This window comes from Gigantopelta aegis, chromosome 6 (genome assembly GCF_016097555.1).
Source record: "Gigantopelta aegis isolate Gae_Host chromosome 6, Gae_host_genome, whole genome shotgun sequence".
NCBI lineage: Eukaryota > Metazoa > Mollusca > Gastropoda > Neomphalida > Peltospiridae > Gigantopelta > Gigantopelta aegis.
Genome location: NC_054704.1, coordinates 86,404,517 through 86,420,902, shown reverse-complemented (window position 1 = coordinate 86,420,902; position 16,386 = coordinate 86,404,517). Strand labels below are relative to the sequence as shown.

At 35.0% G+C, this 16,386-nt stretch overlaps 1 protein-coding gene across 3 annotated transcripts in view; it reads left to right on the top strand.

Annotated features, from left to right (window-relative positions):
- Window positions 1–16,386, top strand: part of LOC121373986 (teneurin-m-like) — a 217,200-nt gene that overhangs the window by 82,580 nt on the left and 118,234 nt on the right. For all 3 annotated transcript variants that reach the window (XM_041500842.1, XM_041500841.1, XM_041500840.1), the window contains exon 3: window positions 2,993–3,073. The gene's annotated coding sequence lies outside the window, so the exon portion shown is untranslated. The remainder of the gene's footprint in view (window positions 1–2,992; window positions 3,074–16,386) is intronic.

Sequence of the window (16,386 nt, the reverse complement as noted above, 5' to 3'; positions counted from 1 at the left end):
GGTGCCAGTCTGGCCACGCTGCTGACTGTTGCCCATTTTAGGGTCATCAATCAGATAAGTAATTGCTCAATTATGGCAGAATCTAATCTTCCAAAGATAAACTGGTGCTCCGTAAATTTGAAATTTGACCAACCTTGGAGCAATTTGTCTGCTGGTGGTGACTCCAAAGAACGAAATAAATTTGGTTGTTGCTATTAACTACGACAGTACAATATATGGTTGCTCCATGTCACCTTTGTAGATGTGTAATGTGTTTACTCCCTGCTGCCCTGGTGATCAGGCAGTTAGTAGTATGTCTTGGATGCTAGGGTTCAACAAGTTAGGGCCTGATTGCAGCAGATAGCATCACTGGTTATGGTGATGGGGAGTCAGCAGGGAGCACTCATGATACCTGGTCAGGTGCAGAGCTCACCTGGACCATGCATTGCCAAATTAGACAGTTGATAATTTTTATCCAAATAGGATTACAACTTTTAATACTTGGCTAATAAAATGTTGTTTAAATTAGCTATTTTAAAATAATTTTCAAGGAAATATTCTACATATCATAATCTGAAAACTGGCTAAAAGTTACAAAATTCTTTCCCTTGTAAGACCTGCAGGTACAATATGCACTGACCATATACAATCATTCAATATAGGCCCTTTCAGACGACATATATGCTGTTAACTTTAAAAAGGTGTTTTGTGTAGCAGTGGCAGTGGGTTTCTTCTCTTGTTTTCTACACCATGTGTCACAATTAAAACTTAGCTATTTAATCCTAGTTTATTTTGGTGCCATTTGATTAAATTTTTGCTTTCTTTTGAGCCAAAATTGATTTTTAAAAATATATTCATGATTGAAACTTGATAACATAATTAAAACAACCTTTATTAAAAATGTTTGTTCTAACTTAAATTTGTCATTTATAAGTGATGTGACTGTACATTTTCTCCATATTCAGTTAACAGTTTGTCTGTTTATGTGTTTAGAATTAACATAACGGCCTCGGTGGCGTCGTGGTTAGGCCATCGGCCAACAGGCTGGTAGGTACTGGGTTCGGATCCCAGTCGAGGCATGGGATTTTTAATCCAGATACCGACTCCAAACCCTGAGTGAGTGCTCCGCAAGGTTCAATGGGTAGGTGTAAACCACTTGCACCGACCAGTGATCCATAACTGGTTCAACAAAGGCCATGGTTTGTGCTATCCTGCCTGTGGGAAGCGCAAATAAAAGATCCCTTGCTGCTAATTGGAAAGAGTAGCCCATGATGTGGCGACAGCAAGTTTCCTCTTAAAATCTGTGTGGTCCTTAACCATATGTCTGACGCCATATAACCGTAAATAAAATGTGTTGAGTGCGTCGTTAAATAAAACATTTTTTTTTTTTATATAGAATTAACATGTTTATATCCCATGGGGTTCTGTTTGATTTCCTGTTAATATGAAGATCAACCCCAAGGCAAGGGGCAGCTTTTGTTTGTTATTGCTCAGTTTTAGCGGTGTTATTCCAGTCTGTGGTTCTGATTGTCAGGTCGTACAGTGTGGTGCCTCCTTAATGAATTGCAGCATGCAAGTCTTTGTTTGTCTTGGAATCTGTTCTCAGGTCTGGATCAAACATGTACAGTATATTAAGTCATATCTAATGGGAGCACAACAGACTGCAGTTTAACAGTGTTCACTAGAACATTGGTTTGTTGTTCTAATTTAATTAACCATAGTCATGTAGATGTTTACTGCTGATTGGAGTCAACGTTTGTTGTTTCTGCTTAAATGGCAGTTTCTAGATATTACTAAACAAACTATTTGTGTCCTGTAACAAAAGTTTGTTGTAAATTGTGCTTACTTTCTTGGTTGTATTTTGTAACTGTAACTTTAGGTTGTATTTAATAAAAATAAAGTGTTTACAACCACAAAATGGTCTTTACCTTTATATTAAAAAAAGAAGACATTTGTTGTATTTTTTAATGAGTTCATTATTTGATAAATACAGGTATAACAATTAAAAACCTTATAAAAATTTCAAAATTCAAGTGCTTAAAATTTAATAAGAAATGTGCTAAAAAGCAGCTGAGTTGTCAACAAAAAAGTAAAATGAGTTTGTAAAGTAGTTAAAATGATTTTCATATATTAGGTTTTGTTTATTTACAAAATGTATAAACAAACATTTACATTTTCCCCTTATTTTTAATATTTTTTTATTAAAGAAATGGTTATGACATAATAAAGGAACAGTAATAGTGTTTACATTTCTAAAAGCTATTTTCAAGGTGCACACTAGCTGTATCAGTTGTAATCTACATTAATTATGTTAACAGTATTACACCCACACAGGGCCTCCCATAGTCTACGAGAACAAAGGTCATGGGTCGGAAAGTGATGCCTTATCTCTGATTGGTGTTCTCTCTCAGAGAAGGAAGGAACCAGGACTTTTATTGCATGTTTCTGAGCACTACAAGTTTGATTAGAGAACATTGGGCCGATTGTCGGCAGAGTGTGTATACCTACGTCTCTGATAGTTGACGTCCAGAGAGGATATATACTTTCATCTTGTGAGAGGCGAGGACTATATAAGAGTCAGGCGATCATTATGACATCTGTGGCACAGCTTAGGACTTTGGTGCATTATTCTTAGAGTTTAGCTTGTGTGTTGTGCGAGAACAAGACTTAATTGTGGGAAAATGGTATGTTTTAGAAGGCAGCTGTTTGGTTTGGCTCCGTTCAAGTGATTTCTTTCTCAATGGGTCATTAGATCATGATGACAGGCTTGGTTATATATTGTGTATGTGCGAGTCCGGGCTGACTCACTGATTTGAATCACAGATATTCTACTATCACTGGTATCAAAGTATTTTGCTTAGAACTCTGAAATTTTTCTTCTTTGAGATTTTTCTTTTCTTCTGGTTTTTTTCTTTCTGTTTTTTTGTAAGTCTAAATTGATTTGTGGCAAGTTTCTGCCAGAATATTTCTCAGCGGATGCCAAAAATAATTGTTTACTTTTTTTGGATTGTAGAGGAAAGTGGAAGGATGATTTGTAGATGAAGATACCTGGGCACAAATACTACCTACAAGACATTTGTGTCAACACACAAAAGTAAGTGGCTTATTGCTTTTATTTAGTCTGCTTATAACAATTTAACTTTCATTTTACTTTGTGCTTTTTCCAAATATAACACACCATAACATATTTTAGAATTGAATTAAGAACAAATGATTTGAAGTACACCGGAACTAATCAAGGATTGAAAAAGTAGAATTCCCAGAGAATTAAAAGGGAAATGTTTGATAAGAATGGATAAAGTGAACATTTATTGTAATTATAGTATTTTTCTGGCAGAAACTAATCAAGGATTACCTAAAAAGTGGGAAATGGATAAAAATGGGTACAATGAACATTTATTGTAATTAGTATTTTCGGGCTTTACTAAAATAAATCCAGTTGAGAACCCAACAACACTTGACTGATCAACTTCAAACCATGTAGCATGACATGTGGTGTGACATGCGTTGATATACAGTCTTCAGCCAAAGTGAACCAGGGACCGACAAGGTGCTAAGTGGGCTGTCTGTTGTGGGATATTGTTTTTCAAATTAGATTAGGTCCAAGATATTCTTGTGAAAGTTGACTTCTTACATCAGCTAATAACTTGAGCCAACTTTTGGTGAATAAAAGCACCATTTCTTCAGCTGGATTATAGTGTCTGAGAACATAGTTGTGGTTGAGTAATATTGTTAGGAACGTAAACTATACCTTCAAGCAATTTGTGTTGATGGGCAAAAGTAGGTTTTTCTTATAGGAATTTTGAAAGGGATTCATTGTCATAAGAAACTAGTACATTTTATGTTATATGCTAATATTATTTTTTTTTTTCCAAGGTGAAGAACTGTGACACTACCTTCACAAAAACAAAAAAAAATCATATTTGATTTAAATTTATTTAGTCTTATAATTTATAGTTTATAAGAATATTTAATTTGTTTTTCTTTTCCATTTACAAATTATTGTACTTTTAAAACACTAACCAGATGAAGGTATAAAAGCAAAAATATGATGTATTTTTGTATTATAAAACATAACATTTTAATTAATGAAAAATAACCGAAGTATATTACATCATAAGTAATTGGTAAAATATCTTCAGCCAACTTGAAAAAATAAGTATAGCGCTTTTAGTGCGACAAAGTAGAAATTGTTTGAAAAATCACTTTTTGTATCAGCCATATGTTTTAGATACCTGTATAGGTAATTAGAATACCAGCTGTGCTGATAACTCATTGTAATTGATGCATAATAAATGTATTATGTTTATATTGCTTTCAAAACTTAGTTTAAATTGTAGTGACAACATGCATTATAATGTGCGTGTGTGTGTGTGTTCGCCTGATAATGTGTGTCTTACCCTTCAACGTATAAATATGACTGGGTAAATTGAAAACACCTGAAATGCAACCTTTGGGGAAAATGTATGAAGAGTTTATTTCCAAAATGTGATATGTGCCAATTTCCAAATATTGGAGCTGGCAGTGAAGGTATACTGAACTCAACAATACAACAATAAAGTGTTCATTAAAAGGAGAAGTTTCCAGATCAGGAAGAAATGAGATGGAATTCAAGGAGAGAAAGGAAAGGGTGCACTGGGATAAAAATAAATAAATAAATAAAAGAAGAAAATTTCCATTAAAATGGGATTTATGCCCATTGAACAGAATGTAAAAACTGCTTTATATGATATATGCTACATCATGTTGCAGCAAAACAATGATTTTTCTCAAAAATGACATAAATGGATATATAGTGTTTTGGAATTGAATTCTTTCTATAAAAGTAAAATTAAAACTTGTAGTTATAAGGTTTAAATACAGCTATATAGTGTAAAAGCTATATACACTGAATCATGCACCCAGAGAGGCAGAACAAAATAAAGAACAGATGCAAATATTGTGTTAATTTTAACAGTAAGATGGGTTTTTTTGGTTGTTGTTTTTTTAATGTGATTGTAAAAACCTAAATCTGTTAGATTAGCAGTAAACAAAGCACTGCAAGTGATCCAGATTACATTATGTAATCAAATGAGTGATTCACTTATTTTTCTGACATGGATGTCACAACATTTTAGTTGTATGATCTTGATGATTGCACCAAGCAGATAACATGAACTTGTTTATCATCATGAAAATAATCATTTCTAATTCATGTGTGAAATAGCTAGTCACATGTTTGGTTTGTTGCCAGTAGTTTTCAAATATACTATACTGTATGCATGGGCGTCAATCCGGCTTTAAAAGTGTGTGTGTGTGTGTGTGTGGGGGGGGGGGGGACGTGTTAGTGTGTGTGCTAAATGAAAAAGTGGGGGGCATTTATATAGATTATCCCCCGGCGTTGAAAAGTGAGGGGGACGCGTCCCCCCTGTCCCCCACCAATGATGCCCATGACTGTATGTGTGTATGTCTAGTAATATAAGGATGTATTGGTACATTATTCTTTAAATTAGAAAAAAAAAAAAAAAAAAAAAAATCAATAATCAAAACAAAACAAAATAGGTTTTTTTAGTAAGATACCATAAGAATTGGGAACAGTGTACTTATTTATGTACTTCATACATGTACATTAAAACATTTTTGTTGCTTTTTAACTGGTTTTTAGAGGTTTTCTTATTTTAATATTCACTTTTGAGTACATACATGTACCATAACTATTAGGAGAAAATATGTTATCTATAGATTCACCTAAATTAAAAATATATAATTTATATACATGTCCCTTAACTGCACCATTAGTCAATATATTTGTCTGTGCCAATTAACATATTTTACATTTACAAACAATCCACATAGATTCACTAGGGCATTACGGTACTTTAGTAATATTTTATTAATTTTACTACCTGTTGTGTTGCTTTTACATATTAGCAGGATTAAACTTATATATATGTCACTTTCTTTCTAATTATATAGCTATATAATGTATTGTTAAATATATTTTACTGCTTTAATATAAGTTATAATTTAGCACCCCACCCAGATGGTCATGCCATGAACTGAGTTCGTGACATTTATACGATGTAGAATGGATGCAGTCAGTGTATATCTGGGATCATTTACACAATTCACAATCAATTTATCATTGCAAATTGTTGACATTTAGGTAATTAAAAATCCATTAATTGCTGGGCTCACTCTTTGACATGCAGAAACACAGACTTTGTAAATGCAGGTTTTAACCAGCTGGTATTATACAGTGTGTTCCCTTTCTTCTGGGCCCTGTTGAGGTGATTCCACTAGGATTAATTTATTATTTATTTATCAATTATTATTTTTTATTTTCTAGGTTTTTTCCCCCATTAATTTTTGCTTTTGAAATTTTTTATTATAGAAATGCAGGTTTTAACCAGTTCTTATTATACAGTGCGTTCCCTTTCTTCTAGGGTGAGGCGTAGCCCAGTGGTACAATGCCCGCTTGATGCGTGGTCGGTTTGGGATCAATCCCCGTTAGTGGGCCCATTGTGCTATTTCTCGCTCCACGACTGGTACATCAAAGGCCGTGGTATGTGCTATCCTGTCTATGGGATGGTGCATATAAAAGATCCCTTGCTGCTAATTGAAAAGAGTAGCCCATGAAGTGGCGACAGCAGGTTTCCTCTCTCAATATCTGTGTGGTCCTTAACCATATGTCTGATGCCATATAACCGCAAATAAAATGTGTTGAGTGCGTCATTAAATAAACATTTCCTTCCTTCCTTCCCTTTCTTCTGAGCCCTGCTGAGGTGATTCCATCATCCCACTAGGATTCATTTATTATCTATTTATCAATTATTCTGTTTTATTTTCTAGGTTTTTTCTCCCATTAATTTTTGCTTTTGGAAAACATTATATAAAATTGTATTTTTGTCTTGAAAAGTGTATTTAAACGGACAGACCCAAGTTTTTAAACACTACAGCATATTTTTCACTATTAGAGCCGTGCATGTATGGTCACTGAAGTAAAACATTAATTATATTTTATTGTTTATCCATTTCCGTACATTCAAAGTGTTTCTGGTCATCCTGGAGTTCTTATATTTAAAAAAATGCATGTGAGTCTCAGAAGTAATAGTCATTGATTCAAGTTCTAGTCTATTTTTTAGGGTATTTCCTGCTTTTAACGTCACAGACTCTTCTTTCAGTCTGTTGTAACTGTATCTAAATGTGTTACAGGTTTGTAGATTAACTAAACTTAGTGTCCATTTTTACGAGTTAAAACTAGGGTCTGCACTATAGGTTTTAAGCGTTGTTGCCAAGATTGTACCCATTTCCCCCCACATTTATATAATATACTATATATGCATTTTTTCCCATTATTCCTTTTCACTGTGTTAAAATACCGCTATATATTACATGACCGTTTTGTTTTAAAATGAGCTGAGATAAAACATTAAGCATTCCTTTTTAAAATGTAATAAAGTAAATACTGTGTAGCATGATGTAGATTTATCGCAATGCTGATGGGTTCTGAAAGCATAAGAGAGGGATCTACTGGGTATTCAGAAATGTTTTAATGTTTTATTGCCGCTTGCTGACATGAGTAGATATAAAAAGGTCACATCCTTATCTTTTAGACAGACAAATACATGTAGCTCATTATTTATTGACTAGCACCATCTTCTATGCATAACTTGTACATGTATGGGATCACGAGATATAAAGAAGATTTATTACATAAAATAGCTCATGAGATTGCACCTCAAAATAACCATGTAAACATGTGTACTGAAGAAAAGCAACAAAATATGTAAACAGGTATACACCAGAAGATTTTAATGGGGTTTTTTGATTTAACGACACCACTAGAGCACATTGATTTATTAATTATCAGCTATTGGATGTCAAACATTTGGTAATTTTGGAATATAGTCATTGAGAGGAAACCCGCTACAGTTTTCTGTTAGTATCTTTTATATGCACCATCCCACAGTCAGGATAGCACATACCATGGCCTTTGATATATATCAGTTGTGGTGCACTGGCTGGAACAAGAAATCTCCCAATAGGCCCACCAATGGGGATCGATCCCAGACTGACCGCACATCATATGGGTGCTTTACCACTCTGCCATGTCCCGAACCATGTACTAAAGAAAAGCAACAAGATATGTAAACATGTATACACCAGAAAAGCAAAAAGGTAGACGTCTTCACAGAGTATATGCATATAGAAATTTCAGCAAATTTAAAAGTTTCAGCAATTTAACAAAATAAGCATGAGACTGTACTAATTAAAAAAAAAGTTGAGTTTTTATAACTTAGTCAAAATCACTTTTTTTAAGCAACCACCTTTAAAAACAACCTTTGGTCTGAATGATTATACTATTTTTGTTTCACATAAATTGCATTTTGAAATATGAGCAAAAGTACATTGAATTTGACAAAATGGATAATTTAAGCCAGAAGTTGTAAATTATGTGTTATATTAAAAAAGGCCAGGGACCCATATCAGGAAGCCATTTTTTATCACCTTTTGATAGCTCTTTAATGTTCTCTTAACATAAATTTTACTGCCTATGGAAAGGTACCATTAAACATATTTTTTTCGTGTAAATGGGATTATTTTTACACTGAAAATTTTGATTGCTATAACATCAGCTATTTGTTTTCCTCTCTTTAGAGATGTTAAATACCTGAACCAGCAATAATAAAGATCTTTTAAACTTTGAGCTTTTGATCTGTGGCCTGGCTTAATTATTTAATACATTGAAGCAAGTTGGCCAGAGAGGAAAAACAAGCACAGTGTAAAGTAATATGTTGGTGGTATTTACGAAGCAGGCCACAAATAACGACAATCTCTTTGAGTTGAAATTTGTTTGGGTCAGCAGAGGAAATGGCCCATGGCAGGAGAGCATGTTTATGGAGATTCATGGTCCAGGCTGCCATGGGCTCTGATGGGCTATCATTAGTTCCTGTAAACAATGGCTGGGACAGAAGACATGTTTATGTGATGTCACTGATGTTGTATACAAGGGAGGGAGATCACTGCTGGCGGTGTTTACACAAGGATGGGAAAGGCAGAGCGGCCTAGTCACATCCAGAAACAGACTCCCTGTTTGTCACCCCTGCCCCTCGGTAAACAAACGGTAGCAGCAGCTACTTAGCACTGACTGTCTAATCGGATGATGTCACTGAAAAAGAAGCAATCTTCTCCTGGCAAGAATATGTTGTTGTAAAGGTATAATCTGATTTCAACTTTTTTGAAAGACATAAGTTTTAAAAGGTTGACTGAATTTGATTTTAAATTTTGAAAAATTACTATGTAACTACTAACTATAGTGTAGGATTTCAGGTTTTTAAAAAGTATTTCATCTTTTATTTATAAATGGGTATAGCATCCCCGGTACTAGTTATGAACCTTCCAGAAAGAATGTTCTGTATAAATATTCTATGGTCTCTGTCTTGTACTGGGATGTGAATTAAGAATTTAGATATCGGTCACCAAGTACAATTATTGTACAACATTTTCAATTAGGGCCGATATGAATTTAGAATTTTAAAAACAATCACCATGCAAGTACAACTGTATAAAACAAATTGTACTAACTTCTCATATAAGGCTGATACAAAAAATATTTTCTATTATTAATAATTTTCTTATTTTCTTACAACACTGCTTTAACAATCACTTAATTATGTGCTGGAATTTTACTGCCAAGCTTTTAATGCTGCATTATAGTCTTTAATTATGTTCATGGCAATGAATATTATAAAGAATAAACCTTCAGAACCAATATATGTTTAGCATGAAAAATGCTTTAACAAAATAATTATAATATCTTATTTTTCATAACTAAGCATTAAAAGTATCACCACAATCATTATTTATTATCTATGGTATTTATTTATGGCCACAGCATTGCCTATTAGCTATGAAATCATAGCTTTAAATTGTTGTTTAAGATGTCCATGCTATTGAGTGTACAATGACTATTAATAGTGTTGTACGTTCTTATTTTTCATAGCTATCCACTGTAGATAACATAATCAGAATTTATTATTTATTCATGGCCACAGCATTGTCATTAGTTATGGAATTGTAGGTATAATTGCCACAGCAGATTCCTGTGTTATTGGGTGTATGAATATGACCAGTGTGGCAGCAAGCCGTATGTTAATGTTGTTTGTTTATACACAGTGAACGTTCCTGGGCATGGTTCCATACACCGTTAATCACTTGTTGTATACAAATGAAATGGATGGAGTTGTAACTCTGCCAATGTGCTGTCTGTCTGTAATGAGTTGTGTTGGGTGTCTCTGAAAGCATTAGTTCTGTGGATATAATTATATGGCAAAAAGGTACTGAGATAGGATGGCATATTACACTGGCAGATTCGTTCTGGAGTTTGTATGCTGTCCATACTGGGGTATACTTAAATGAATGTTACATGATCCATATTGGACTATTTATGTTCCACGGGATCTCCATGTTATTACTGGGGTAGACTTAAATGAACATCCATATTGGATGGCATATTACACTGGCAGATTCCCTCTAGTGTTTGTCTGCCAAGCGGTCTATACTGGAGTAGACTTAAATGAGCATCACATGATCCATATTGGACTATTTATGTTCCACGAGATTTCCATGTGATTACTGGGATAGACTTAAATGAACATCTTTATTACATGGATGACATATTACACAGAACTTTGGCAGATTCTTTCTTGTATGCCATGCCATGTTATCTATACTATGGGTAGACGTATAAATGAATATCACATGATCTATATTGGACTATTTATGTTACACAGGATCACCATGTTGTATGTGGTATTCTACAGGGACAATATTTTGGTAGACGCTTGCTCGATTTTTGCATGTCGCATGATAAATATTGGGGTATATTGCATCAGGTATGTGTCCCAAGATGCAATACCAGCAGATGCAATACCAGCAGGAGCAATGTGGATATGAGCTGCTTTGGTGATTATATTCCATATAGTAGTCCAGTTGTTATGATCAAGAGCTATTGTAGTTGTTTTTGGTGAATCTATCCTAATTCAATAATTCTTAATATAGACTTGGCATCAGTGTATGTAACATCAACCATGTTGTATTTAACTGGAATCATATCCTGGACTAGTTCCTTGATGTGTTTGTTAGTCATTTTCTCCCTTGAGGTTTAGCTTGTCAGTACAATTCCTATGTATCTGACACGAACAGTAAGCAAAGGCTTGTCCGCATGTGTAATACAGCTTGTTATGTACCATGGGCATCAGTGTCAGTGTATATCGAAATTCTTCACTTTATATGTTCTCTGGCAGCCCCAGAATGAAGCACTCAGGCTGTTCCTGAACCTGACTGGCCTAAAAGCTGTATTATCTACAAGCAGGCTGACGGCCAGACATGACAGGTCGACACAAGGTACAAATTACTGCACACTTGAGGATATGTTGGTATATCCAGTCAAAGAGCTAATAGGTCTTGTTTGTCAGCCTCCAATATACATCTTGATGCTCTGTTGGCAAATGCTGACAGTCAAGTAGTCTCCCTTTGTGATGGTGTTTGTTTTTGTTTTATGTCATAGAAGATTGGATTAGCTTCTTTTGTGCTGGCAGCGCAGGCACCTCTTGACTAGAGTGTTGCTGGAGGGAAATTTTACTTTGATCTCAGTAGATGAATGTGCATCAATCATTTTATCTTATCATCCCATCTTATCATGGTGTATGATTTGTATGATGCATGTACACTCAAACCTTTGTAGCAACCATGCACAGTAAAATTAATAACTGCTCTGTAAACCTTCTTACCCAATAATTTAGCATTGATGAGAAAAGTAAAATATGTCCTGAAAGGAGAGGTGGCTGCACTTCCCAATTTGTGACATTTAGGGGTTTTCTAGACAGGGGTGGAATCTCATCTGGTAGAGTAAGATAAGATAAAGATAAAATTTATTGCATTTAAACATTCCACATGGGAACAGAGTGCACAAAATAACATAAAAACAGTATGACTATAGTTTTATGTACCGGTACATATATACATATACATGTGTATCACTAATACAATCTGTTCATTATATTGGAAAACCAACTTGCAAATAACACCTATGTTGGCAGGGTCCTGATTTTTCATAATAAAAATAAACTGCTCTTTCGGTATCTCATTTAAAAAATGACCTGAGATGCTTGTGTTGAATGATAGAACCTCCTCGGTGGATCCATTCTCTGATTGGGGTTTTCCCCATCCCAACCAGTGCACCATGACTGGTATATCAAAAGCTGTGGTATGTGCTGTCCTGTCTGTAGGAAAATGCATATAAAAGATCCCTTGCTGCTAACAGGAAATGAGAGCTGGTTTCCTTTCACTATGTATCACAATGACCAAATGTTTGACATCCAATAGCTGATGATTAATAAATCAATGTGCTCTAATGGTGTATTTAAACAAAACAGACTATTTATAAATGTGTTTAACATACTTGAAAATAGCATGGGGTGATTGCAATTTTGTTTCTTCAGATTTCTTTTTCCATGATAGGATTTTAATACAGTTTATGGTACACCATACATCATATTTCTGTGCGTATCCTTGTTTAACACCCATTAGTTGTACTGGTTTGCCATTAAACATTCATTCTTTAATTCATCCATTAATTCATTCCATCAAGCTGGGATAAACTACATGGTTGAAGCATTAAAAGAGTTGTAATTATAGGAAAACATATACACACTTGACATGCATACATGTGCATATGCACTTTGGTAGAGTATGCTAACAAGTCATGTTGTTATATATATATACTGACACACCATGTCTATATGAATTGATAGGCAACATACTGGTGTAATTAGTGTTGCCCGTAGGGACAGTGTTATCAATTAAAAATGCCCATCAAGCTGAATTCACATAGACCAGCTACATGGAGGAATGTAATGGCTGGTACTGTATTACCTCATGTGCATGTGTTACTATATGGACGAGCACATGCATGCGAGTACAAATGAAGACCATCTACAAGATAACACAAGTACGGTGAAACCTCTGTAAACCAGAATTCTTTCAAAACCGGACATTTTACAGAATCCCTTTTTAGAAACCAGTACAGAACTTATACTTTCTAAACTGGTTCCCTCTTAATACCGGACATTTGTTTTCGTCCCAAGGGTGTCCAGTTTAGAGGGTTTCACTATACATTATATTGGTATTGATAGTCATGTAATTCTTATTTCATGTTGTTGTTGATTACCAAGCATACACAATGTTTGTGCTAAAAATATGCATGTACAATTACACGCACGCACACATACTCTCCCCCCCCCTCAAAAAACCCCCACCCAAAAACCCAACAAAACAAAACCAAAAACCCCCCAGTATATATAAAAAAATATATATACATATATATATATATATGAATGATTGGTATCAGTTTGCACTTATTTTCTTTGAAGAAAGGCTTCTTTTGATTTCCTGTTTACATCATGTACACTATAAGTCTTGTATCACACACTCCGAGTGGTAACTCATGTATACCAAACAGACCATTATTGTTTGCTGGGTAAGTTAAAAAGATAAACCACTTTGTTTCAAGTCCACACAGATTACATAATGTCACCAGCTTGGGATCCCAGCTGCCATGGTTTCCTACAGTTATCTTTGCTGTAAGAGCAATTGCCAAAGATAAGTCTCGCTTTTATAGCTGCGTGTGTTATCTTATTCTAATGAAAAATTTACTTAGCAGATTCTGTGAACTTTTCCATTTGTTAGGCTCTGTTTGGGTAGCATGCAGTTGGACAAAAAGGTTGTCCTAATTATAGGATACTATATATATATATATAGTAAAAGTTGAAGTTTGCTTTGTTTATTGACACCACTAGAGCACATTGATTTATTATATTGTAAAATATGGTCTTATTCCACCACAGGTTTTCAGCAAGAGATCTTTTATATGTACTTCCCACAGGCAGGACAACACATACCACAACCTTGATATACATGTACCATACATGTACACTGATCCTGCAATGCAAGAACACACTACTGACTGACCTATATAGATTCCACTCTAGGATTCCACACTGTACCATATAGTCATGCTGTAGTTTGTCTATTTAAATGTATGTTCATGAATAAGAGAATTATGAGTACTGAACGCTACAAATTAATATCTAAAATGATCAGATTCCCAGTGTATTAATATGTGAAAAGATGAGTGGTCATATTGCTGAATAGAGATGTAGAAAAGAAACTGGGGGGAAAAAAGGAAATGAGGAAAAAAGAAATGTGGGGGAAAAAAGGAAATGAGGGAAAAAGAAATGTGGGGGAAAAAAGGAAATGAGAAAAAAGGAAACAAAAAGAAGAAACACTATGTAATTCCAGTATTTAACTTTATCGTATAGAATACAGGTTGTTATATCACAATTCTGGGATGATATGATGAAGCAAAGGTTATGGCAGCAAGTTGCCTGACAGTTTTTATCTCAGAACTAACTCCCTGTTAAGATTGTTTCAGGTGGCTTTAACAGCATCGTAGACTATTACTATCAAGGAAGCAATAAAGACTGGCAAACAGCAGAGATAACCATGGTTTGCTGTGGTTTATAGTCACTTCAGTTTCCACTGGGTGGCATGGGTAGTAAGCCAGATTACAGGTACTGGTACTTTTAATGTGCATGGAAATTAGAAATGTATATATATATATATATATATACACTTGCATTCAAAATTGTGGGGAAGGGGGGATGGATGTAGTCCAGTGGTAAAGTGCTCGCTCGATGTGCAGTCGGTTTAGGATCGATCCCCATCGGTGGCCCCATTTGACTATTTCTCATTCCAGCCAGTGCTCCACAACTGGTGTAACAAAGGCTGTGGTATCTTGTCTGTGCGATAGTGCATATAAAAGATTCCTTGCTGCTAATCGAAAAGAGTAGCCCATGAAGTGGCAACAGCGGGTTTCCTCTCTCTATATCTGTGTGGTCCTTAACCATATGTTTGATGCCATATAACCATAATTAAATGTGTTGAGTGTGTCGTTAAATAAAACATTTTCTTTTTTTCAAAATGGTGGGGGCAGGATCTAGCTCAGGCAGTAGAGTGATTGCCGGGGGTCCTTCATTTGCAGGATTGAACCTCCTGTGTGTACCTATTCTGTGTCTGTTTTCCCTCCCTATTCCAACTAGGACCCCATGACTGATATTGCAGGATTGAACCTCCTGTGTGTACCTATTCTGTGTCTGTTTTCCCTCCCTATTCCAACTAGGACCCCATGACTGATATTGCAGGATTGAACCTCCTGTGTGTACCTATTCTGTGACTGTTTTCCCTCCCCATCCCAACTAGGACCCCATGACTGATATTTCAAAGGACATCATATGTGCTGTTATGTATGTTGGAAGTGTATATAAAACATCCCTTGCTACTAATGGAAAAATGCAGTAGGTTTCCTCTGAAGACTATGAGTCAAAATAACCAAATGTTTGACATTCAGTAATCAATGATGACTAAATCAATGTGCTCTAGTGATGTCTTTAAACCTGTGGTGTCAGAAAATGTTCCTTCAAAACAAAGACTGCTTAATGCATGTTACAGTTCATACTAAATTAAATGTTCCTGCTTTTTGTATACTGCTTAAACAGGTGGATGCTTTTAAGAGGTGTCCTTTTAAGCAGATTGTTGTATTCACACAGACGTGTACACACAAATGCTTGCACACTTATACACATACACAGTTGTTGTCATTGCTTAAACTTAGTGCAGTTGAATAAAAATGGTGCCATACAAAAATAGAAACACTTGAAAATTTAATCACCGATCATTACCATTCACAAATACCTATTAGGTAATGCCTTTCTCTTTAGTAATTTGATCAGCACGTGACGATGGCATCATTGATTTACCATGATGCAGTGTCCTTTTCGAAAACAGGTCAAATACAATGAGGAGGTGCAAGCGCAATTCTATAGCATTACGCAAAAACCGTAATTTGATTTCATGGCCGACATTTTCTGATTACTACATTTGTCAGAAGCATAGACTAGAGAATATGTTCCTCAGTTAACCTACTTACTATTCTGCAACAGTTTGTTTGCCAGGCAAATTACTGACAAGTTTGGAAATTGAATTTTTTCTACAAGTTTCACAGAAAATTGGAAAATCCATGCTGGGAATTGACATTGATGTGTGGTTCATTTCCATGACCAGTTATTGTTTTTGAGGTCAAGCCTCTAAAGTACAGCAGATTTTTTTTTTTTTACTGGTTTTGGTATGAAAGTTTATTTGTAGAAATTGATAAAATTAAGTACAAAAAAATTGAATGTTGGCATGTTGCATTGAAAGAGGTGGGATGTAGTTCAGTGGTAGAGCACTTCCCTGAGGTGTGATGGGTCATAGGATCGATCACTCTCAATGGAATCTTTCTCTTTTTTCTCCACGTCTCAATGTACT